Source organism: Mirounga angustirostris, unplaced genomic scaffold (assembly GCF_029215605.1).
Source record: "Mirounga angustirostris isolate CCGP_5_RB_7025 unplaced genomic scaffold, mMirAng1.0.hap1 SCAF_1, whole genome shotgun sequence".
NCBI classification, from domain to species: domain Eukaryota; kingdom Metazoa; phylum Chordata; class Mammalia; order Carnivora; family Phocidae; genus Mirounga; species Mirounga angustirostris.
Window position 1 is genome coordinate 27,386,583 of NW_026991709.1, and position 27,789 is coordinate 27,414,371.

General features: G+C 35.7%; 1 long non-coding RNA gene across 1 annotated transcript; it reads right to left on the minus strand.

Annotated features, from left to right (window-relative positions):
* Positions 1–1,786: 1,786 nt before the first annotated feature.
* LOC135362106 (uncharacterized) lies at positions 1,787–20,988 on the minus strand. Its single transcript, XR_010406522.1, has 4 exons — positions 20,913–20,988; positions 20,694–20,833; positions 19,797–19,849; positions 1,787–1,807 (listed from the first exon to the last, which is right to left on the minus strand). It is a non-coding gene; the product is annotated as an uncharacterized LOC135362106 (long non-coding RNA).
* Positions 20,989–27,789: the final 6,801 nt, after the last annotated feature.

A 27,789-nucleotide genomic window follows, 5' to 3' on the forward strand; every position in this document is an offset into this window, starting at 1 on the left:
TTCTCAGAAACTTCTTAATTAATCACTAACTCAGCTTTAAACACAATCAAGCAATTATTTGGTACCTAAAGTTTTTACCCGCTTTACTTCAGACAAAACTCTGAGGTGTATTTCTTATATATAAAATAAGAAGTTAAATAATACTTCTCACTTTTATTCCCACAGTAGTTACCGGACAAAGAAGGTAAAGAAAAGAATGAAACATTTAATTCTACACTTGATCTTAGCCAAAAGGCCAAGAAGCTGAAACATTTAATTCTAAAACAAGAGTGGGCAACACTATCATTTTATTAATACAAACCCATACCTGTCATTTTCATGTTAAACATTTTTATATTAGGAAATTGATACATGAATTATTGGTAAGGAAATTTTTCATGAGGAAAATAGCCTTTAAAATAAATCTTGTGCAGTGTATAAGAGTATATGCATAAGGAGATGGAAGGAAACTCGCAAGGGAGAAAACTGAGCTCTTAGGTATGAATATAAAAAAATCTCCCCTCATTTCACCTCTTTCCTCAGGGCCAGATTGTTCTGTGCACTGAGCCCATTCCAACTTGAATATACTTAATATGAATGAACATTATAGCAAATGTTAACAAGACCAAATTCTGCTACCACAAAAATTTTAAAACAAATAATCACCGTAAGGAAAATAGTCATAAACCCTGGCTTATGGCCCGTGCTTGGTTGGGTTTTTAAAATATGCTACTCAAAATAATTCCACACAACTTTATCAAGTTCTTAACACTCATTACTCCAGTGGCTTTCAAATTTTTACTGTGACCTCCAGTAAAAAATATATTTTACATCATGGCCAAGTGTATGTACTTGTGTGTGTGTGTGTGTGTATAACATATATATATATGTTATGTAGAGTTATATATATAAACTTTATATATTTATACATATGAAATCATAAAATGGAAAGATGTTTTTTAAAACACACTTAACCTTAACTGCATGCTATACACTATATTTTATATTCTCTTCCTTTTTCTTTTAAAAAATGCTGTTTAAGTCCCAGTTAATTGACTTTGCAACTCAGTACTGTATCATAAACTAATGCACAATAGAAAACAGGGACAAAATACTCTCTCCAAGAACATGGAGTAAGAGCAAATGAAGGGGTGCCTGGGTAGCTCAGTTGGTTGAGCAGCCAACTCTTGATTTCCAACCGACTCTTGGTTTGGCTCAGGTCATGATCTCACGGTCTGGGATCAATCCCTGCGGTAGGCTCCGCGCTCAGCACAGAAGATGCTTGCGATTCTCTCTCTCCCTCTCCCCCTCCCCCCACCAAGAGAAAAAAAAAAAGAATAACAATCCATTTCATTCGGTAACTCTGAGAAGTCAAGAGCTTTTTAACTATTTTTATAATTTATAAATTTTTATTTCTTTAACTGGCACTTAGTTCATAAGATTACTCAACAACTGCGCAAAAAGTACTGACTTTTTGGAAGCCCAAGTTTTAGGTTTGAGTTTAGGTTTTACCACTCTTTCCAAAGGGTAAATGACCAAACATGGTAGAAACACTTTGTAATTCAGATCCTCAAAGCAATGTAGCTAATCCTCAACAATTATAGTAACATTATATTTTCATAGTTGTTTAGAGTTAGAAGTTTAGAGTTTTCCATATGGGAGCCCGTTTATAATATGAATCTGTTTCTACTTTTTCTCAATCATTCTAAGATCTTCCCTTTCAATTTTCCTACTGCAAAATAGTCCATCCGTAAGATTTGGCTTTTTACTTGCCTGTTACTTCTTCAGAAATCCCCTCTTCTGATCTGCAGGACTCAGCCAGTATCATCTTGAAATCAGCCATCATGAAAACAAATGTTTAGATTAGACTGTCTTTTGAAATTAAATGATTCAGAATCTTCTACACTGCAGATATTTCAGTGAAGTAGTGGTCTTATTTTTTTCTTCCACTAGGCTGAGACTTGGTAAAAAAAAAAAAAAAGTCTGTGCCTTAGTGCATTTTATTATCTTCATTATTAATTATTTTCTAGCTACTCTACTTCTGTAGTTCTCAAGGCAAGAAAATCTTTAGATCTGAAACTGGAGGGATCTTTTGAAAACCATGGGATGAATCGGTCTCATTTATCTGCCCTGGGGTGGGCCTCCGGCATTGATTATTTAAGTCCCCAGGTGACTCAACTGGGCAGACAAGATTGAGAACCACTGGCTTCGTTTATCCCACTAATTAAGAAGCAGCTAAGAGACTCAAAATTCAGTCAAGAGACTCAAAATTGATTCAGTCAAGAAACTCAAAAATTACATCCTTACATTCCAGTGAGAGGAACTTAAGACCATATCAAAGATCTTCCAAGAGTCACTATCCCCTTTCCTAACATCAGTAATTTTTTCCCCACTGAATATTCAGGGCAGCATAGAAACCATCATTTGTCCCATCTTTAAAAAAATTAAAAACTTTTAACCAGCATATAGTACAACCCCTTCTCACCAACACTTCACTTCTATTTTTCTTGATACCAAAACTCTTCAAAATAGGACTTATACTGGCTGTTTTCACTTTCTTTCCTCATTTTCTCTGGAACTTATTCCATTTGTGATTTCCCCACTGCAGCCACGTCCTTGAAATTGTTTGTAGGAAAGTTACCAATAATTTGCATGATCTTAAATAAAACAGTTGGTCCTCAGGCTTCCATAGCATTTGGGGGCTGTGGCAGAATTTGATGGCCCCTCCCTTGGTTACACACTCTTCACTCACTTCCAGGATGAAGTTTCCCTGGTGGCTCTTCCTTCTCCATTCCCTTCGCTGGCCTCTCCTCTCCAACCAGCTTCAGCTCATGCTCAGGACTCAGTCCTTGCACCTCTGTGCTCATTCCCTTTCTGGTTCCCCATCACTCTTAGAGCTTGAAACAGCATCTCTCTATGGAGAACCAATGAATTTAAATCTCCGACTCTTTTCTCCTCCCCAGTGTTTTTATACCCAGCAGCTTACTTGACATCTCAGTTGACTATCCATTAGGCATTTCAAACTTACTATGTATGACAACAAACTCTTGCTATTAGCTCAGACGTGTTCTGTCTACTGGCTTCCCCATCTTGTCTTCCCCATCTTTCTAGCTCTTCAGGCACCACACCTGTGAACCATCTAGGACCACTCATTCTTTTTTACACACATTTGTTCACCCAGCAAGCCCTGTGGAGTCAGAGTCTACCTTACAAACAGACCCAGAGTTCAAGTTCGACCATCTGTACTGCTTCCTCCCTAGACCATTCTCTCTCACCTGGGTCACTACCATAGCTTTCTAAGAGAATCTCCTTTCTTCTCTTACTGTCTATGGCCACAGAGAAGCCAGAGGTAGAATTTTAAAATACATGTCATATTTTGTCTTTCCCTTGCCCAAAAGATTTATATTCTGTTTTACTAAGAACTGCATTCAAAAGATTTACAATTGTTGATAAGATCCCATGTGTTTTAACTCCCTGTTCCTTCTCTAAATTCATTTCCTGTGCTTTCTCATCATGCATGCTTCTCCAGCCACATTGGTCTCCATGATGTCCTTAGGAGCTACAGATGATATGATCTCATGTCATGGCCTTTATATTGGGCTCTTCTATTTGCTAGAGATGCCTTTGCAACCCTCCCCTAATACACCCAGATACTTCTAATGGTTTGTCTCTCAGTTCCTTCAGGTCTTGCTCAATGGTCTTATCAGGCCAAACTACTAAAATGATAATACCTCTCATAATCTCTATACCCCTTTCCTGGTTAACTGATCCATGGCAATTATTAACTTATCACCATTTGATGTACTGTAGGTTTGGTTGTGGAATTCTCACCCCCATGAGAATATAAACTCCATCAGGGAAGAAATTTTTGATTTGGTTTTGTTTTGGGTTTGGGTTCTTTTTAAGGTTCTATATTTTTTTTTAGCTTTATTGATGTATAATTGACAAATTGTAAGATATTTAAAGTGTACAACATGATGGTTTGATATGTTGTATATTTGAAAGGATTCTTCCCAAGAAGTTAATTAACAAAATCCATCACCTCACTTTTTTGTGTGTGTGTGAGAGAACATTTAAGTTCTACTCTCTGGGCGCCTGGGTGGCTCAGTTGGTTGAGCGACTGCCTTCGGCTCAGGTCATGATCCTGGAGTCCCAGGATCGAGTCCCGCATCGGGCTCCCTGCTCGGCAGGGAGTCTGCTTCTCCCTCTGACCCTCCTCCTTCTCATGCTCTCTGTCTCTCATTCTCTCTGTCTCAAATAAATAAATAAAATCTTTAAAAAAATAAAAAAATAAGTTCTACTCTCTTAGCAAATTTCCATTATACACTATGGTCACCATATGAGACATTAGATCATCAGAACTTATTCATCTCATAACTGAAAGCTTTTATACTTTTACCCATCTCTCCCTTTGCCTCTCCCCACTCCCTGCCTTAGCCCTTGGCAACCACTTTTCTACTCTGTTTCTAAGAGTTCAACTTTTTTTTTTTTTTTTTTTTTTTTTTTAAGATTCTACATATAAGATTTGCTATTTTGGGGGTATCATTTCAGAAATCCATCTCTTAGTTTCACTGAGCTTTTTATTGTCTTCTTAGTCTCCACTATGTCCTCTCTTACCTTAGTTATTCCCTCCCTTCTGATAACTTTGGGCTTAGTTTGTTCTTCTTTTTCTAGTTCTTGAGGTGTAAAGTTAGATTATTGATTTAAGATCTTTCTTTTTTCTTGATGTAGGCATTTATTTCTACAAACTTCCCTCTTCAACCTGCTTTTACTGCATCCCATAAGTTTTGATATGTTGTGTTTCCATTTTCCTTGGTCTTGAGATATTTTTTGATTTCTCTTTTGATTTTTTCTTTGGCCCATTGGTTGTTTGGGAGCTTGTTGTTTAATCCCCTATTTGCAATTTTTCCAGTTTTCTTCTTGTAATGGATTTCTAGTTTCATACCATTGTGGTCAAGAGAGATGCTTGATGAGAGATACTTGATATGATTTCAATCTTTTTAAATTTACTAAGACTTGTTTTGTGGCTTAACATCTGATCTATCCTGGAGGATGTTCCATGTGTACTTGAGAATAATGTATATCCTGCCAGTGTTGGATGGACTAATCTATAAATGGCAGTTAAGTCCATCTTGCCTAATGTGTAGTTTAGGTCAAATGTTTCCTTACTAATTTTCTGCCTGATTGATTTATCCATTGTTCAAAGTGGGATATTCAAGTCCCCTATCATTATTGTACTGCTGTCTATTTCTCCCTTAAATTCTGTTAATATTTGCTTTATATATTTTGGTGTTCCTATGTTGGGTGCATACATATTTATTAACTTTATATCCTTTTGATGAATTGGCCCCTTTATCATTACATAATGACTTTTGTTTCTTATTACAGTCTTTGTTTTAAAGTCTATTTTGTCTGATGTAAGTATAGTTAGCCCTGTTTTCTTTTGGTTTCAATTTGCATGGCAATCTTTTTCCATACCCTCACTTTCAGGCTATATGTATCCTCAAAGCTAACGTGAGTCTCTTGAAGGCTCTGTGCCTGGACAGGATTTATGGTGAAAGTGTGCTTCCAGCATTTCTACCCATTTTGAGGTGGGTATTTTCTCATTTGCCCAATGTGTAAGAGTCACTCAGCTAGTTTCTGGATTTCTTTCATAGGTAATTGATCTGTATGTTGTTGTCCATTTGGCATGTCCCAGGGAAGAGGGCAGTTCAGGATACTTTCATGTCACCTTAATCCAATCAGCTTGTTTTTGTTGGGTTTTTGAACAGTGTAAATAACAGTGCCTAGAACTATGCTGAGCAAATAGTTGGTATTCAATATTCATTTGTCAAATAAATCAATAAAAAGTTTCAACTTTGTACTGGACACTTTAATCTTTTAAATTTGTACCTAATCTATAAATTTGCAACCTCTAAATTCCCTTTTGGTTCTAAAGTTGTATGACCCTAATGACAACATGTGCTCCGTCTGCTTGATGACCCCTTTCCTGATTCACTAGAGCCAAGTCATTGCACTCCTCTTTCCGCCTAGAGCACCCTATTCTTGCTTAAATATTAGCATTTATCATAATAATTTAACTGCAAATTAGACCAAGAGTTAATCAAGGGCAAGACATGTTTTTATGTTTCTTCACATTCTTATATAATATATAATGGTGTTTAGCACTCATAGTGTTAGGCTTTCAATAAATACCAATTCAGTGAGTGAGATTTGTATAAAATAATGCTTTAGGGGCTGGGAAAGAAAGAATGTTTCTTTTCTTTCTTTCTTTCTTTTTTTTTTTAATCTAGTTGAAGAGTATAAATGGGAATATCTCCATAGAAGGTCATTGAGAAGCTTTTTTAGATTTCCACTATTCCCCAGTCTTGAAACTCAAGCACTCAAGAAGCAAATTTTTTTCTTCTCTAGGATGTTTTCCTTTGGAGGAATTTAAAAGTCATCATATCCTCTACTGGACTGCTAGGAAATTAGAAGTTTCATTTAAAAGGACAGAAGCATATCTAAGTCTGGCCAGATAGATAAGTGAGAACTAATCCTAAAGCTTTCAAGGAATAGATATTGCCTGAATCCCCCATTTTTATATTTTATTTCAATAATTTTTGAAAAAAAATAAACAAACTAGAAAATACCTATCACTCAGTATCCTTTTAAGTGCATACTCTAAACAACAGTATTTTTAAAAATAAAGAAAAAAGACATAACCTTGTTAAGTAAAATAAATTTGAAAGAAATTTTGTTCAATTCACATGTCTAAGCTTAAAGAAACAAGATTTATGTATTTAGTTTCATTGTACATCTCGATATGAATTCATACTTCACTAGTTATTGCAGTACAAAATATCATTATTCTGTCAAAAGAATGGAGTTCAAACATGTTTAATTTGAGTTTATCATTCCTGTCCTAAACCTTATTTGCTATGCATATGGTATAAACTAAATTTATTTGCAGTTGAATTTTCTCCTCTTTGAAAATATCTCACCTTCACTGAAGCAAAAATCAGAGCTCTCTTTAGTTTGTTTTGTTTTTTAACTTTCCATAACTAAAAGTATTGACTCACCCTAATTGTATATTCCAGATATATTCAAAAGGTAGAAAAATCAATTAAAATACTAATAGCATCCACAATCTAAACATATGCTTAAGTTAAAGGAAAATCTTATTAGAATTTATTTGGAATTTGTACTCAAAGTCAAAAGAAAGTTGAGGGATAGGACTTTTTCTGATAGAAATTTGTCTTCACTTTCAAAATAGTCATTATTACTTTTGAGAAAGAATTTATGTTTTTAATCACACTGGGGAAGGATGAAATTAAACATCTTTAAAAATGTCTTCTGTAAGCCAAACAAAGCTATGTTTTTATGGGAGGATTTATCTAAATAATCTAAACCACTCAAATCAACATTTTCTAAATTTTTCAAAATGATGAATTACTATCATATAAAGTTTTCATCTAATGAACTATAGAAATGATCCCTAAAACTATAGTCTTTAAAGCTTTCATCTAAATAGCTCAATCATTCCTCTCGTGAAAGCAGAGGACTTACACTTGCCTTGAAAGGATCTCTCTAGATCATCCCCATGCTCTGTTGGACACATAGGCATCCTATAATCCTTTATCAAGCAAATTTTGCCATTGCGTATCAAATTTTAAAGATCAAAATTCTTGCTTCCTTCCATAAAGAATTAACAGACAGCAAAAATAATTAAAATAAATGCTTACCAGGGTATGAAAAGTCTGCTATGCAGGATAATCCAGGTTTTGTAGGGCCTGAAGCTTACTCTATTTGAGGGACCTTTTTTATGAAAGAGAATATAAACTTACAAATATAAAAGTAAGTATGTATGTGAACATTTAGAATGAGAAAATAAATATTGAAAAACTGCAAAATTTCTGGGGCGCCTGGGTGGCTCAGTCGTTAAGCGTCTGTCTTCGGCTCAGGTCATGATCCCAGGGCCCTGGGATCGAGCCCCACATACGGCTCCCTGCTCCGCAGGAAGACTGCTTCTCCCTCTCCCACTCCCCCTGCTTGCATTCTCTCTCTCGCTGTGTCTCTCTCTGTCAAATAAATAAATAAACAAAAATCTTTAAAAAAAAATTTAAAAAAAACTGCAAAATTTTTAAAAAGCTGAAAATACTACAAATTTTACAAGATCAGCTAATTCTAGTATCAAGATCAGTCTTTTCTCCAATATAAGTTATTGAAATTATTTCCATACTGATAGTTGAGAAAACTTATATCTTCACAACTTGTTATTGGTAATGCAATAAAAATGTTTAGGATTGTTATCCAATTTGGAAAGTCTTATCAAGTTTCTCTCATACAAATAAGACTTCAGGCATTTAAGTATGCAAACGTACATGGACCATCTCACATTGAGTTGACAACATGTATCAGCCAGTTTGTCACAAACATCTTCATTGCTTTGATGTCTTTAGGAGTTTCATGTTGTCTTCATCAGTCAATAATGATGTCCAATTAGCAATAAATTTAAGTCTTTTTCCAGTGGGCTCATATGACTCATTCATTTTCATTAATTTGATTATCTAATGAATCTGTAGCTATTCATTCCCTTGCCCTGGAAAATATCTCCCTCTTTTACAAAGTTACTACTTTAAGTATGATTTGAACATGTTTTGTTACAATTTGCTTCTCATTGTCAAGATAATTTTAGTAATTTTAGTGTATTTAATTAATTATTTCCCTTTTTTGCTTTTGTTTGCATATTTCATTATTTTTATGTGAATTTTCTCCCATTTTTAAATATAAATGTCTCAATTTATCTACAATGTCTTACTTGTTAGATCAAAGCATCCAAAAAGTATTTCCATATAATAGCTAAATGTCTCCCCCTAGCTTTATCCTAAAAATGCTCTAATGACTGCAATGAGTAGAAAAAGACTCAAATCATAACTAATTGCAACTGAACTATCTTTTCCCTCATAGTAAATACGCATTTATGGAATGGAAAAATGGAAAAGAAAACCAAATCATGCTAGGTAAGCTCAAGGAAGGCATCACAAGGTATATGAATATTAATGCTAACTCTTAGAAAATCAGTGTTCATGAGGTAAGGAAGACTGTGGGCAAGCATTTGTGCAAAAGTTCAAAGCCCCATGGCACTAACCTCTGACCCTGACATCACCATCTTTCTCTTCTAGTTAGTTATCCAACATTCTTGTTTCCCAACTTCTACCTACTCATGTACAGTAACAATTGTGGTCATTATAACTTGAGGACAATTAAAACAAGCCATGTGACATACAAATTTCTAGGTGAAAATAGAATAAAAGCACTTTAAGATGTTGGGGTTGTAAAGGTAAAGACCATGTGAAGAATATATTTGAAACATATGAAACCATGAAGGACATGTTTGTTTTCAAGTCCATGGTACCAAAAAGGAAACTTGAAGGAGGCTTTTTTGGAAAACGAATGCACGTTTTTATTCAGTGGGTTTCATCAACCTGGAAGGTGATAAACATTAAAATCAAGAGTTTCAAGAAAGCTTAAATGACATCATGGATGAGAGATCTTTATCAAGAGAAAATTGTATCTACTTCTAATAAGCTTCTAATATCCACTCTTTGCGGTAAATATCAAAGAAAAGGGAGGCCATCCTCTCCTCATAAGGGGTCTTATTAAAGTCAAATACTCAAGGAGTTGGATGGACTTTTGCAGAGACTATATGATTCCGATGTCTTTAGTTTCTCAAACATTTCTAAAGCCTCTTAGAAAAATAGGTATCAACATCAAATCCAAAAGATTAGGAACAAATGCACACTACACATATGGTTTCTTTTTTGGTTAATATGATGGTTAATTTTATATGTCAACTTGACTGGGCCATAGATATTTGTCAAACACTATTCTGGGTGTGTCTGTGGTAGTGTTTTTGGATTTGGAGATTAACATTTGAATCAGTAGACTGAGTAAAGCAGATTGATTACTCTCCCCTGCTTGAATGGGCCCCATCCAATCTGCTGAAGGCCTGAAGAGAAAAAAATGTTGACCCTCCCATGAGAAAGAGGCAACTCCTCCTGCCTGACAGTTTGAGGTGGATCATTAGCCTTTTTCTGCCTCCAAACTCAAACTGAAACATTGTCCCTTCATCAGTTTCTGAGTCTATCAATCAATTTCCTGGTTCTTAGTCCTTCCGACTTAGACTAGAACTACACTAAAGGTTCTGCTGGGTCTTTAGTAGCCTTCTGACTGCAGATCTTGGGATTTCTCAGCCTCCACTATCATATGAGCCAATTTCTTTTTTTTTTTTTAGCCAATTTCTTATAACAAATCTCTCTATATACAGAGAGATAGCTATCTATCTATCTATCTATCTATCTATCTATCTATCTATACACACACAGATATATAATTATATATATGTGAATAATATAATATATCATATAATATAATAAATGTGAATTATATATATATGTTTACTTTAGATAAATCATTCAGATTTTATGAGTCCTTGCATAGATCCATTCCCTCTGTCAGAACCAGCTACGTGTCCCTAAGAGGGTTTTACTGACCTCCAGGTGCTGCTGAGCTATGGTACCCTCCTGTCCACAGGCAGGAAGGTCAATATCCGGGATGACCTAGATGAAAGGTTTGACATATTCTATATAGATATTTCTCTATATAGATAGATACATGTTTAGGTGTATATGTATATACATATATATACACACACACACACATATATATAATTATATATATGTGTGTATGTATATATATACATATATATAATTATATATATGTGTGTGTGTATATATATACATATATATAATTATATATGTGTGTATGTATATATATATACATATATATAATTATATATATGTGTGTGTGTGTGTGTGTGTATATGTATATACATATACACCTAAACATGTATCTATCTATATAGAGAAAGATTTGTTATATTGATTCTTGTTTCTCTGGAGAACCCTAACTAACACAACTGATAGAAATAAGACAGAGTTTAATAAGGTAGCTAAGAAGAGAATGTCTAAATTAATACTCACATATACTTCATCTAGTCTTTTTGTTTGGCCAGTGAGATACAGCACAAGGGAACGAAGGCAAATCCCATCTATCAACATACAATCATGGAAGTTAAATTTGATCCACTTTATAGATAAGGAAAATGAAATGCAGTGAGTTTAAATACTTTCCCAAAGATATACAGCAAATTGGGGGCAGGACTATCACTAGCACACCTTTCCTGAATTCTAGTCTGGTGTTCTATCCTTCACACCAGTCTACTAATTTCACACTTCTTTTTACACTTCAGTGGTTTAATATGTAAAATGATCTTGGAAGCTAACTCATACTCCCCACTGCATTTATTGTGCACCAATCCTTTCTTGAGAATGAGTGTGTTCTGCTGAACGAGACAAGTCCTTGGGCTGGACAAGAAGTATGCTTATATTTTAGGGAGGGTATGGTGGTCAAGGGCCAGGAGAGATGAGCAGAATGCCTCTGGCTCATGAGAGTCCATCACAGAGAACACTTTGTTGTCCACTCTAAGATGCGAAGGGAGTAAATATGGAGCTGGTGCCAAGGTACTCAACTGCAAGGAGCAGGAGGGGGTAGGATGCCCAGGCCTACAGAGAGGCATTATCCCAGTAGCCTCCGTAAATCACCCATCCCCAGAGAGGGCTCTGGGGACCTGAACATGCCATAAACAAAGCTGACGCTGCCACTACTAAGAAGCACAAAAATGTGTTTATTTGTTTCAAAGGACTTTCCCTGAATATTCTTGTATGAGGCCCTTACTGTGCATCAACTGACTGCTTTGGGTAAATTTCACCATGATGCTTATTCAATTTTCACACCCTTGGAAGTCTCACTCAATATTTAATGATACACTGGCTTGGCAAAATAAAAGAAACTGTAGATTATTCCTGCAAAACACATCTGCTTGCTACAGAAAAAAAAAAAAAAGTGTGGAAAGAAAAATAAGACATTGATTCAAATTTCCCCGGACAGCTTTTAAAGCCAGCTGAAAAAAACAAATCATATCAAAGAATACTTTCTAATTTCTAAGAAAGCAAATAAAACAGCCATTTAGTAAGTGTTTATCACGACTAGCTATACATTTTTAGTCAAATCTATAATAAAAGTTTTATTTATATAACTGGCATGTTCAGTATATTTTCCCTATTCTACAATTTCAAGCAAGATTTGGAAGTTTAAATTATTGTAGATGTAGGTCGTGTACGTTTTGCTGGGATCAGGTTTACATTGGGTCCCTGGTCAGAAATGCAGCACCTACCACCCATTACAATTGTTCGTATGGGAAAAATCAATCTTTTTGACAATGAAATAAGTCTGACAATTTCCATGAACATCCTCTAGTGAAAAGCGAGGATAGTTTGTTATATGCCTCCACCAATAGAAAGGACCAAAGGGAGCAATATCCTAGTGTTTACTTTGGATAAATCATTCAGATTTTATGAGTCCTTGCATAGATCCATTCCCTCTGTCAGAACCAGCTACGTGTCCCTAAGAGGGTTTTACTGACCTCCAGGTGCTGCTGAGCTATGGTACCCTCCTGTCCACAGGCAGGAAGGTCAATATCCGGGATGACCTAGATGAAGGGTTTGACATATTCTATGGTTAGTAAGCTGTGAACCCTAGGATATATTCAAGAACTAGTTATCAGTGACCCTGTCTACTCACTTCTGATGCCTCTCTTTTTGGGGATGAATGAGGGATAAATTTAGGTGGGCACATACATGGAATCCAATGCTTAATCTGGCTTAATCTGGACGGTGGTGAGATATCCAAGAAGAGAGGCAATTTCATTAGAAATATTCAGATATGAAGAATAAACTATATCATATCCACAAAGTTATTTTCCAGAAGAATCTGTGGTTTAAAAGGTGTTTGTGACATCTGGATATTTATTTTCTGACCCAAGACTGTCATAAAGCCAAAAACCTAAATAAATATATCAAGGCTTAACAAATTAGACTCCACTCAAAACTGTCTTTCCCACATGATGCTAACTTCCATTCCTACCCATCACACCAGCCCCTTAATGGAACCAGTCTATCAGTTCCTTGTCAGGAGTCATGACAATCTGACAGTGGATACTGATTGCTAAGTGAAATGACAAATTTTGTAAAAAATGTGTGGTTTCATGAAGTCCACAAAAGTGATTTTGGAAGACTGCTTTTACGATATGCACAGAAACTGACAATGAAAATTCAGCTGGGGGGCGCCTGGGTGGCTCAGTCGTTAAGCATCTGCCTTCGGCTCAGGTCATGATCCCGGGGTCCTTGGATCGAGCCCCACATCATTCTCCCTGCTCTGCAGGAAGTCTGCTTCTCCCTTTCCCGTTCCCCCTGCTTGTGTCCCCTCTCTTGCTCTCTCTCTGTCCAATAAATAAATAAAATCTTTAAAAAAGAAAAGAAAAGAAAATTCAGTTGGCTTACTCTTGTTAATAATTGAAAAAAAAACAACAATTGAAAGAAAATGACTTAAGTATCAAAAGGTGAAGAGGGGATTAGGGAAAAAGAGGATTTAGGAAACTTCGATTTTTTCCCAAAATATTACCAAATAGCTTTCTTCTATGTAGATATTTACTAGTTTCCTCATCTAAAAATGGAGAGGAGTCTTCCTTATGAAAATGAAGTGAGAACAGAAATTTACTTCCTATCCTGCATAGAGGTTCACTCAACCAGTGATTCCTAACAGAACAAAGTTGAGGGAAGATACCAGAATATTAGGGGGAAAGTTGAGGGAATGAGAGATATGTAGTTTGAAAACCATATTTAGTATGATATATGTTTGAAATTTTATAAAGCAAACAAAAAATATTTTGTATTATCATGGTAGTAAATAATACAAACACAGAAAAGAACGCTTATGAAATCTTTGTAAGTGGCACTATGCATACGATTCTGTGATTTTTAAGAAGGTTTATTTAATTCAATTAAAGAGAAGGGAAACTTGAGAATTTTTTTCTAAGGTGCCTATGAGTAGAAAAGGGGGAGAAACACTGATATTTGTGAATGGGCAAAAATATTTTAAAGTTGGGGAAAGAAAATAAAATCCATTTAGTCATTTGAGGTTTGACCAAATCTATTCACTCTAATCGTTTCCTCTAATCGAATGACAAATAAGCTGATTTGAAGGTGGTGGATCTATTTTGACATTCTCTCTCCTCCCACCTGGATTCAGACCTAGCCTCTAAAATTGACTCCTTTATTTGATGAACAAGGATGGCCAGGGAAAGGCAAACATACACATAACCTCTTTGCAAGCTCAATCTATGTTTCTATGTTCCTATGAAGAAACCCTAGTGTTCAAGGCAAGTCATGTATTTACATTGGTCTTAACTATATTTATAAAAGCAGAGCAGAGATCCTCCCTTGATCCTATAACTCATTCTGAGTTCTGGGAGGTTTGTATAAAGGTCAGCTGTCATAATTGTTCATTTATATGGGAAAGTATTTTAACATTTTTATTGAGATCTTGGGATTCCTGAAATAGGGATATAAAATTTTTCTTTTTTCTTTTTTTTTTTTTTTAACTAAACCCTTTAGACAAGCTAGGAAATAGTACAGGATTTAAGCAACAGAATTTTAAAGCTAGACCAGACCTTAAAGATCATCTAGTTTCCTCACTTTTATAAATACAAAAATTAAGGCCCAGAAAACTAGAGTCCCAAGCTCATGTTTCCACAGCAATGCTGCAAAGTAAAAGGCAGGACTGTAGGATTGGTAATTCCAGGAATCTGAACTTAAATCATTACTCCACCATTCGTTAGTGTGAGATACTGGACAAATCATTTAATCCCAAAGGAAGTTATTTTAATGTGACTAAAGTTAAACAATTTATCCATCTATTTGATTATCCATCTATAAGATTAGGACAATGATACCTAGCTTTCAGGATTATTGACAGAAATACAGATAATACTTAAAAATGCTTTTAAAATGTTAACTGCTATTTTTACTTACTAGACAAAATTCCAAAACACCTTGAATCTCAGCCTTTTGCTCTTTCTAAGAGTATGATGTCAGGATGAGTTTTAAAAGTTAGATTCATATTTTTTAAATCCTTTTACTAAAGACCTCCCTATTTTTTGATAATGTCCTCCAATAATGTCATAATTAGGCCTAGATCATTGTTTGACATGGAATGGGTCTCAACAGCCCACTCAGAATGCTCCAGGAAAAATTATGCGAATAATTCAGGAAACGCTGTATGCTTTGGCTCTAAACTAAAGAGAAGCAGAGTTTATGAACATCCAAAAGGTTTCTGAAAAATCTTGCAGGGAAAAAGAAATCTGCATAAACTAGCTTAACCAGTTTCTTTGCACACTTAAATGTAATATTTACTAGTATCCTCACAGACTTGTGTTACCTGGACCACCTCCTCCCCAAAAATAACTTACAAAAGTGCTGCTAAAGGTACAAGTTAACTAAAATAATATGTATGGATAACTAAAAAATAATGGCTTTAATGCCTTCTAAGTGTTGAATAAGTAAAATATCAAGTCACTGGATTTATTTGTACTTTGAAAATTTCACACGCAGGACTATAGGATGGGAGAAGTGGGGGAGACCGTCCATGGGTTCAGAGTTTTACCTTGGGGTTGCACAACATAATCAGTATGCTAAATGACAGTGAATTACTTCCTTTAGAATGTTTCCGTTTAGATTATGTGAATTTTAACCTCAATAAATTATCTTTTTAAATTTCACAAATGCATAAAAAGTTCAACTTCGAAGTATTAAAACCTAAATATTTCAAGAGTTGTATGAGAGGGGCGCCTGGGTGGCTCAGTCGTTAAGCGTCTGCCTTCGGCTCAGGTCATGATCCCAGGGTCCTGGGATCGAGCCCCGCATCGGGCTCCCTGCTCAGCGGGAAGCCTGCTTCTCCCTCTCCCACTCCCCCGTTTGTGTTCCCTCTCTCGCTGTGTCTCTCTCTGTCAAATAAATAAATAAAATCTTAAAAAAAAAAAAAAGAGTTGTATGAGAAACCATCAAAAAGTTTCACAGATTTAAAGCATGTGTAATCATGTGTATCGACTCATTACATTGTACACCTGAAAGTAATTTAATGCTATGTCGATTATACCTCAATTTTAATTACCAGATCAAAGAACAAGTTTTCTAAATGGTCTCCAAAATGTCTATATGTATTTATAAAAATAAAAATCAATATTTCTTTTAAGCTCTGAAATTGCAGAAGCTATATAATAAAGTCAATACTGGGGGAGGGGGAGGGTATTTTCTACAGGTAGCTAATATTTTACAGGCAGATTACAAACCATCACAAAACACATATTGACAGAGATTGACTGTGGCTGCTATAACTTAATCTCAGCAGTCATGATCTCAAACCTCTAGAGCCTCACTTCATGGTTTATGATATAGTTACATCACAATCCCTCAATGGAATTACAGCTTTGTCACTAATCTCTCCCTATCCATTACCCTGTAAGGAAGGAAGCTGCAAGGCACCACTAGAAAGAGGCAATGGCATGAGTGATTGCATTCAGTCTCTTTCCACAACAATATCTGTAAGTCTGGGAGTGATAAATGGCACCCAAGTTATAAACGAGCAACAGGGTCAGTAGCACCAAGCAGCCGCGAGTTCAAAGAAAAGTCACAATTCTGACGGGTTCAAGAAAAGGCCACATACTGCCGGCATGCATCAGCAGAGATAAATCCTCAGAGATGCCTTACTGCAATTACAAAACAGACTTAGAAAAAGCCTGTAATTGAAGAACTAAGATTTTTGTCCAGGAATGGAACGAAGACATTATACATGAAAGACATGTAACTGAACAGCACTAATTTTCTTCTTATTCTCCTCTCCTGACTGTCTCAAATATATCTGTAGAGTCCAGAAGAAACATGGAGAGAAATGGCCTCTCTAGGATTGTTTCATGCTGTGTCTATATCTCTTTTTTTTTTTTTTTAATATTTTATTTATTTGACAGAGACACAGCCAGAGAGGGAACACAAGCAGGGGGAGTGGGAGAGGGAGAAGCAGGCTTCCCACCCAGCAGGGAGCCCGATGTGGGGCTCGATCCCAGGACCCTGGGATCATGACCTGAGCCGAAGGCAGATGCTTAACGACTGAGCCACCCAGGCGCCCCTATATCTCTTTATACATATCCTTAGGTGAATGTGATTTTTCCTTATGAATTAAAATATACAAATCTTCTAACAATATTACAAATAAACACCACTCACTGAGTGTTATAATGGAAAGTTGCCTGAGAAACCTTATTTGACCTTTCATGTAACAGAGACCCAGAAATGTTGAGGGTCTTTCCCAAGGTCATGTCACTGATAACTGGCAGATTAGGATTAAAATCATTGAGTTCCTGATGTCTTCTCCTATCTTCTTTCCACTTAATAAAAACTCCAGTAGCTCAAGTAGATAGCTACTAAAGCTCTTGTGGCATCTAGGTCTCTCATCGGATGGCTATAGTCCTCAAACTTTTATGCTCTATACAGATTTGTAATAGATTTCACTAATCTTTGCTATTTCTCATTTATTTGTTCATGAGGATCAAGACAAATTGTATCACATTGGAAAATTTGCTAGCCCATTGTGATGCAAAGCTGAAAAAGAATACAAGAAGATTCCAGTCATTGGAATCTCCACTACTCCTCAGAGAAAGAAGCCTTAAAACAAAGTGGTCTTGAAGATATTGAAAAAGCTTCCCTCCGTTTTCACTCCACTTCCTCATGAGGATACTCACCATACTCCTGTGATAGCCATGGAGATTTTCTTCCTTATTTTAAGCAGTCATGTTTAAATAAAAATATTTTATTTTTTTAATAAAAATAGGATAAATATATTGGATAAAAAAGGACAAAAAATATTGCATCACATCTCCCATGAGTGATTAACATTAGGATTATGATTTTCACAATGCTTTTCCCTGAAGCAACAGGATATGAAACGTTAAAAAGCTGTTTATTGTATCCAGCAATGGAAAATTTAAGGCATATTTTGTATATGTGTGCTTTTAAGATTCAAGATGATTTTACAAAATTTTAACAAGACACTAATGAAAAAAACATACTATATTTTCAACAGTGGCATAAAACTGTAATTAGTGCTAATCAAAGGACATGGGAGCTCTTATCATCCAAATTGGTGGACAACCCAAGAATGACTTACTTGTCTTTAAAGACCATTTTTATATGTAGTTATTTTGTGCATGTCTAATGTTCTGGAAATACTTCAAAGTATTGAAATTTTACCATAAAGCTTTGAAGATTTATTTCCCCCATTGTGTCCCATAACTGCCTTCACAACACTTTCCAACTCTTCATGAGAGCACCTCTCTGACTGGCATGGGATCAGGCCCAAAGAATTTCTGCAAAATTGCTGACTCATACCTCTCCTGAATGTGTATAATAAGGGTTTTGCTTCCAAAGTATCTCTCCTCTTGCCATGCTAAACTTGAAAAACATAAGATGGGTATTTCAATCAAGTACATAATTAATAAGTCTAGAACATGAAAGTGAAATTTTTTTAATGGATAATGAAAAATTTGGGTGATTAATAGAAAGCCACACAGCTTCACATACATGTGAGAATTATGGAAAGTGCTTGCACGGGACAGGAAGATCAATAGAAAATGCAACCACTGACGTGTCCTGTGCACTCTAGATTCTAGAAAAATTATAGTCCAAGGCAAATCCTTCTGCAACAACTTCAAAGATTGTCTGAATTCTTTCTTTGTGCTGGAATGTTCTAATTATTATGGCTAGAAAAACCAAGTTGCAGGATAATTAATCACCTCCTCAGTCAGGATTGGACTAAAATAAAACAGACCTTCAGTGCCCCAGGATTTCTCTTGGCACCTTTTCTTTAATTTGAGTAGGTTCCTTCATGAATATGCAAAATACAGAATTAACCATCGTTTTGTTACTCCATGAAATAAATCGCTCATGCTAATTTATCCTGTTAGCAATGCTGTGTGTACGGCTTTGCTTTCCTCTTTGTGCTGTGGGCTTCCAGAGAAGCTGTTCACTCAGTGTCAACGTAAATGTTTCCTTTAGTCCTTGCTAAGCTAGAAAAATCTATGCTCCATTTTCAGGGGGGGACATCATGAATAGAGAAATAGCCCAGCCAAAGCACTTTCTAACTTAATTAAGACTAATATTGTAATGAACACATTAAAGCATAAACATTGTTGGCAATCGGCTGGAGCTGAGAGACTTTTTTAAACCTGTGGTGGATTTTACTGTTGTAATAATGGTTTTTACCATAATGAAATTTAATGCATTACTGGGGAAAAAGCCATGCCCTGTGGTAGGGTGCTGTTTATATTTCGAAACACGTTAGTGTGAAGCTACAGTGAGATCTAATAATAGAAATGAACTTACCTAAAGATGTATTGATTTTTATATTAGGTCATGTTGAGAATTTACAAAGAACATCTAGTCCATGAAAAAAAAGAAAATCCTCTTGAGAATAGCATTGATTGCAAGAAGGGTAATATTAGAAAAATGGAAATCCTCTCCTCCCGAAATGGTATACATTCATATAATGCATTAAGTGCACTAGGTAGCTTAGGAAAGGTCATCTTTCAGATAAATGATAAATTTGATATATTTCAGTAGATTTAATCACCCCCTGAGATTTGACCAAAACAATGAAGTAAAAAAATAATATCCATTCCCAACCATACGATTTGCTTGTTAAAAACACCTCGCCCATATAATTTGCTTATTTACTCTAACTTCTGAAATTTTAAATATTATTTCTGTTATCATGACCTATTAAATAAAATTCCCCACAAAATGAATTCCTACCATGTTAATACTTACTTCAGTCACAGGAGGGCTTCAAAGAAGGTAAGATTGTCTTTTAAGCAAAATACCTGAAAAGAGAAGGAACAGAGTTTAGGGCAGTATTAGGTTCCATCTTTTACAAAACCAGAGATCTTCCCTAAGACATAAGAGACTGGAGAGGGAAGGTACTTTCTTACGCCCACATTGGAAAGTTGGAATCAGCATTTAAGTCTATACATATGTATTTAAAAAAAAAAAACACTTCGTTAACAGTTTTTTTGGAGTTGTGTATTTCTGCATTTCCGTCATTCTAGTTTATGTTGTTTATCCACATTCTCTGCTATATTCCTAATGCATTTTGTTTTAAAATATTAGGTCAGTTTTCATTTCTTGATGGGCATGCCTCTGGAGTGTTTTCCTAATCTGTAGGGATGTTCTGCTGCTCCTTACTGTCTTTTTTCCAATATTAAATTGGTATGAGACTCAACTCACTTTTTCTATTGCTCAGTTTTAAGTAAAATGAGCTTTCAGGTCCTTTTTGAAAGAAGGGATGAGCCAACTTCATGGCTCTAGAGCTCCCTCTTTTGTTGTTTTCACAAAGTGATTGAAACAACATGGAGTCCTGCTTTCTGACGTGTGCTACCTCCACATTCCTTTCCTATTTTTACCTAGATCAAGGGAGGCGAACTACAGCCGGTGGATGAAATATGGACCTCTGGCCTGTGTTTGGTACTACCCTCAAGTTAAGAATGTTTTTCACGTTTTTAAAATATTGTTTAAAAAAATAGAAAAGAAAAAAGGAAGGAAGAAAGGAAAGGAGGGAGGAGGGGTGGAGGGTGGGGCAGAGGGAGACATAAAGGGAGGGAGTGAGGGAGGAAGGAGGATGATCCAACAGAGACTATATAGGGCCCACAGGCAAGCTTGGAAACTTACCATCTGGCCCTTTCCAGAAAGTTTGCCATTTCCTGAGATCTGGATCAACATTTTCCTTTTGAACTTGTTGTCATTTTCTTGTTTGGTTTGAAGTCTACTGATTCTACTGCCAGAATTTTCTCCTGGTTCAAGACTTTGACCTGGAAGAAAGCTTCCATCTTTTATTACCAAGGAAGGATTCTTGGGGTCCAGACCTAACAGTGGTCGCCATCCACTAACCAGTAAATCAGATCCAGAGAAATCCCTCCAGCTTTGCTATTTTCAGATTGCCACACTTTTCAGCTGGTTTTCTCTCTATCTGTGGAAAGATTCAGGGAGAGCTGAAATTTAGGCCACTGCTTCCATCTTCCGAAAATCTTGAGTTATTTATTTATTTTTTTTAATGATAAAAAGGACCTAGAAAGATGAGGAACCTTCTGTATTCTCTTTATGAACTGGAATGTGATTTTTTTTTTTTTAAGGACCAAGTATGTGTTTAGTAAATACTTATTAGCTTGATTGTTTCTTCCTTACCTTTAATAAAATATTTAATTATTTTTATGTTAATAAAACTGATCAAATAATTAAATTTCAATTTACATGCCAGTCTACAATAAAATCACATCCTCTCAGAGATAGCAGAGTATTTCCACAGGGTTAATTCTATGTCTCCTCTAATAATAAATTCTGCAATCTCAGAGAGTGTAAGCTCTTTTATTCTCTTTGTTTCAGATTTCCTTTTCAAGGATGAAGGATAATATGAACCGTCATAATTAAATTTATTCTATGAGCATGATAGAGTCCCTTACTATATTGATTGGACCCATGGACAGGTAACTATTCAGAACTCTGCACAAAGTATAAAAAGTAACTCTGAGGAGACCCTGGAGAGCAAGCAAGAGCAGGAAGAAACTGGAGGGCATGTGACTCTCTCATGAAGGAAACGAGCTGCGCCAGGTAGAGTCCTTGTTTACTAGCTTTTCACTGAGGATGTCCAGGTAACACCTGGGGGAGGGGGTGAAGGATGCTGACGCTTAAGCCAAGGCTCAGACCTGCTGACTGCAAAAGTCAGAGCATCGAGTTTGGGCTGCTAACTGGCTGAACACTGAGAGGGGAAAAAAACAAAGCTAAAGTCCACAAAGCAAAAGGTCCTCAAAACTGCGTATAAGCTCCCACCAAAAATCTTGGCTGATCCTTGGATATAGCCTGGGTGGGAGATGGGGAACTGTTGGTTTGCAATGTCAGGAGCTCCCCTGGTGAAATCATAAACTGGCCAGCAGATGGAAGGCAGAGAGAGACCAAAGAAAGTGGCAGACACTCCAGATTGGTAGGTGGCAGGTTTAAAAAGTAAGGGAACTTACTAGGCTTTTCTTGGGTCGCCGCAAGAGGAGTAGATGCGGGCACCATGTGCCAGAATGTTGAGTTTATATAGAAGCTGTAATGCGGTCCAGTCACTTATATCTTCCGGAAGATCTCAACACATTCCTCTCTCAAGGCTTTGTCCTTGAGGTGGCTCCTAGTGTGGGGAAAAGTAAGGGAGACCTACATTCCACGGGCAAGGGAGGGGGTGAGGAGCCTCCCATTGCAGGGGTCCAGCTCTCAGGTTAACCAGCGGTCATGTCCTTTTGATGGCCTCTTCCAACAGGAACTTCAAGGTTTTGTGTCAAAAGCAACACCTGGGAAGGCTAAAAGAATGAAGCAGTTTCAGTTGCGGCTCATTTCAGGGCAGACAGAGTTTAGAGTTAAAACCCTAACTAACTTAACTAACTACCTGCTAGGACAAAATTAACTAACTACCTGCTAGGACAAAAATCAGCACTCTTCAAGAAGGTTACAAAATCCAGAGTCTCTCAGGGCAAAAAGTAGACAATAGACCAACCCCTCACCTGAATGACCCAGATGTTAGAATAGCAGACGAGCATTTTAAACACCTATTATGAAAATGCGCAAGGACTTAAGGAAAAAAATACAGGCATAATCAATGAATGAGGGAACATTATAGCAGAGAAAGTGAAAATCTACAAAAGAATAAAATGGAATATCTAGAACCAAAAAGTAAAATATATTAAATGAGGAAGTACCTGGATAAACTTAACAGCCAATTGGAAATGACAGAAAAATTATAATAATGTAATTATTAAATTTTACAATTTATTATAGTTATAAGAATAATTAGTATTAAATCATAATTACTAAATTATAAATTATTAAAATATAACATATTTATTGTAATTATATTATTATTAAATATACACATATGTGCTCAAATATAAACATTAATGATGAAAATTGCTAGCTACTGTCAAGGTCTGTTTGTTTCTAAACACAGGTCCTGAATGCTATCTGGAACTCGTTCTTCTTCATATCAACTGAGTAAACCATCTAATACAGATCAAAACAAACACAGTCAGGCATTTATCTGTGAAGCCAGGAGGAAAGAAAGATCATTATCTAACCCTCATCAACAAAAGGTTTTCATACCAAGTCAGCTCAGACTTTGAACTTGGACCTTTAAGGCCTGAAAGTATGATCATAAGAATTAACCTAGGTTAGAGAAACATGATTCTTAAAGCAAAAGTCTGGAAAAAAATCTTTTTAACTACCTTAGCACTTTCAATTGAATTTTTAACTACTTACAATATATATAACTTTATTTATTCATAACTTTGGTAAAGACCTATAACATGCCCTGAGATGGGCACCACAGGAGATACAAAGTGAATGAGACATTCTTAGCCTTTAAAGGAATTTAAAATCTAGGTTAGATGCTAAGATGTACATATACACATGCAAAAAATAAAAATAGAATATGATAAGTAATTCAAGAACAAAAGAACCAGGGAATTGTAGTCATTCAGAGAAGGAAACATTTACTTCTAGGGTGATTGTCTAGAAAAGATAGCATTTTAGGCAGCTTTTGGAAATAAAAAGCTTAGTCTGAGTTTTGGCAGGTGGACATGTTTGTATAGGGCATTCGAGTGGATAAGGGCATGTTGATAAATGTTGGCAAATCAGATAAAAGAACAGGTTGCAAGTTCAGACTCTCTTTATACCATCAATATTCTGCCAAGGCTTATATAATTTGAATTTTATGTAAAATAAAAATAATCTACTTTTAGATCCAATCACAAACAAATCTCGCCACTTTATTAATGTTATTAAAACCAAAGAATCAGATTTTAATCACCAGCATATTCAAAAAATTTCTCATGATTGCAATTTGAGTTTTAGGTTAAGTTAAAAACAGTTTCTTTTTATATTCAGTCATGAACAAATCTCATCACTTTATCAACATTATTAAAACCAAAGAATCAGGTTTTAATACCCCGCATACCCATGAAATTCCTCATAACTTACTCTTTTTAGAAATAAAACAAAAGAAAGAAAAATCATATAAAGACATGAAATTTTTGCATGCTACATATATACACTATTTCTCAAGTGAAAATAAACTGCATTGTTAATGAGCATATTCCATGTATCAGGCGTAATGGGAAAGCAATTTATGTGTATCATGATTTCATGTAGATGTCTACTCTGTGCAAAGCACTGTGCTAGATACTACAGAAAAAAAAAAGAAGACAGGTCTCCATCCTTTAAGGCATTTGCACATTAATAAGGGAAACACACATGAGTTCAGTTATGCCTGAATGAGATCTATGCATTTATCAGCCCAAAGTTGTAAATATCCTTGGCTATTCAGAAAGAGAGAACATTTTTCCCTTACCGCCTGTCTGACTTACATCCTTTTCTTCAGAATATCCATTATAGTTCTCTTCCTGCATCACAACACTTCTTAGACTACATTTTAATTGTGTGCCTGACTTGCTCTGATGGGCCAAGACTGAGCCATCACCTCTTTTTGCCTCTCAGAATCTGGGAAGTCCTTGAGTATTCCGTTATACAATAAATATTTCATTAAAGGAGGAATAAATAAATAAGTGGTAACTTTATTTTTTTAAAGATTTATTTATTTATTTGAGGGAGTGAGAGAACACAAGCAGGGAGAGAGACAGACGGAGAGGGAGAGAGAATCCTCAAGCAGACTCCACACTGAGTGGGGAGCCTGTCACCGGGGCTCGATCCCAGGATCTGAGCCAAAATCAAGAGTTGGTCACCTAACCAACAAAGCCACCCAGGCACCCCTGAGTGGTAACTTTAAAATCACTTCTGATTATAAACCTTGATTTAACAAAAGAGGACTATATATGGTATGACCATAGAAATTACAGAGATATAGATTAGGATGGAATCCAAAAAGATAAAAAAAGATCAAATCCTTTTATTTTCTCAAACAGACTTCAATAATCTTCTCCTAAAACATTATAAATATCTAAATTATTTTAAGTATATACACGGAAAAGGGTGACCTATCATATATTTTGGTATTATATGCCAAAGTTCAATTAAATATTTAGATTCGTACTTAATCTAAATTCTACTCATAGAAAAGTTCTCATCTTTACTCCATAATAGAAATTGGAACCTATCATGTGATGCAAACCTTTTTCTTATAAAGGTTCCATGTCTTCCTTGGCATTTAAAATAATAACAAAGTTTTTTAGGTCTGTCCTACTTTTTCTCTTTTTTTGAAAAATATAGACTTTTTTAGAGCAGTTTATTGCAAAATTGAGCAGAACATACAGATGAGAATTAAAGAGATTTAACTAAACAAAATAATTATGAGATTGTGAGACACAAGATTTCTCATTTACTTTTGTTTCTATATGAGTCCTTTTACTTCATTAATGACTTCTTTTTTCATATAATGACTTTTAAATGTTGTAATAGAGGTAAAGGGCATTGATCTTGTGATTCCTCAAACCATAAGTATATACTCCTCACCACAGTCACGAATTGGGTGTTTGATGATAATGATGGTGATGATGATGACGATGATAATGATGTTAGCTGACCAGGAAGGAGAGGAGAGACTTCTCCTCTACATGTTATTTATACCTCCTCCTCCATCTTTTCCCAAAGAGAATTGACATTACATCCCAATGACAGATTAAGCTGTTCTTAATTTAAAGCTGTACAGAGTTCAAGAATGAGATTAAAAGTAGCCAATACAACCTGAAATGGATACCTGGCTATCATGTACCACACATTTTCCTGGGATTCCCAATAATATCCTGAAACAGTGACTAAATCCTTGTTCCTCTTGTGTATTTTATAAAGTTCACAGACACTGTCATGCAGTTTCCAAGGTTTTTCTCCTCCATCGGGTATGCAGTAAAGATGGAGCTTTGTTCTCATGCAAAAATAATTATGAGATTGTGAGACACAAGATGAACCCTTTATATGTAACCAGAGAGTTGCACCAGTATCAGTGAGTTCTAAGACAAATTCTAGCAGCTAATATATGTGTATATGGTGAGGAGGGGGCAGAAAAAAATATTTGAAAAAATAATGATCAAAGATTTGCCAAATTTGATGAAAACTATAAACCTACACAGCCAGTAAACTCAGCACTCCAGAAAGACACACACAAAAAAGTATACCAAACTATACCATAATCAAACTCTGTAAAACTAGTGATAAAGAGAAAATCTTAAAAGTAGCCAGAGTTAAAAAAAAAATTATATACAGAGGAACAAAGTTAAAGATGACAGCGAATTGACATCAGTATTAATGGAAGTCAGAAGACATTGGGCCAATATCTTTAGGGTCCTGAAAGGTAAAACAGTCTAGAAATCTATATCCAGTGAGAACAGCTTTCAAAAGCAAAGTCAAAACAAAGACTTTTTCAGATATAAAAATTCTGAAAGAATTTTCAGCAGATCTGTACTATAAGAAATATTAAAGAAATCCTTTGGGTAGAAGAAAAATAATACCAAGATGTAATTTCATATACCCAAGAGAATGAAGAGCATTGTAAATTATATGTAAATATAGAAGACTTTTTTGTTGTTATTAAAGTTCTTCATAAAATAATTGAGTGTATAAAAACTTACCAAGCTCCTTGATAAACTCTTTAACATTGTTTAACAGGTCTTGTCTATATTCTGAGTCAAAGTAAAAGCTAATAATACTAATATCCTATAAATAGTTCACTTTGAAGTCTTAAATGACTAGTTTAGTTCATTGATTAAAATGCAATGTGCTAGGAAAAAAAAAAAAGTGTTCCAAATCACAGTAGCTTAAATCAAGATTAGGTTATCTCATGCAACAAGTCTGCAGGTAGATTAATATTGGATTTAGGCTTGCTACTCTAGCAGAACATCAAGAACAGAGGCTCTTTCCATCTTTTTGTTCTCTCATCCTTATACGGTAAGATTTTTTTTCATGCATATTGCCTCCTACTGCAGAAAGAAAGAGAAAGAAGGAAAGAAAGAAGGAAGAAAGAAAGAAGAAAAGAAAGGAAGGAAGGAAGGAAGGAAGGAAGGAAGGAAGGAAGGAAGGAAGGACGAAAAAGAAAAAGAAAAGAGAGAAGAGAAAAAATGGCTACCACAGTTCCAACAGTCATGTTTACATTCTAGACAATAAAAGGAAAAAAGAAAGCAGCATCAGATATGCCTCTCACTTTCAGCAAAATCTATCCCTAAATCCATGAATGGATTTTTCTTAGATCTTATTTGTTGAAATTTGGTCACATGGTCCCCTTAGGTACAATAGGGCCAGCATGTGGCAAAGAAAGACAAGAATGCCCCTGTGTGGCATAAACCAATAATATATTTTTTTAAGATTTTATTTATTTATTTGACAGAGAGAGAGAGAGAGGGAACACAAGCAGGGGGAACAGCAGAGGGAGAGGGAGAAGCAGGCCCCCCGCAGAGCAAGGAGCCCGATGCGGGGCTCAATCCCAGGACCCCGGGATCACAACCTGAGCCAAAGGCAGATGCTTAACTGACTGAGCCACCCAGGCGCCCCTAAACCAATAATATTTTATGATGTGGGGCTGGGAGTGTTGATATCCTACACAAATCAGGGTTCTAGTAGCAAGGAAGAAGATAGAAATGGATATTGAATAAGCCACTGTGCTTACTAGTCAATGACTGCAAATTACTCATTGTGAAAAGACTTAATGCTAAAACTTATAGGAGAAAAAAATGGAGAGTTGCATGATGTTCCTAATGGATGACTGCCAACATTTTCACATTTCATTTCTTCAGAA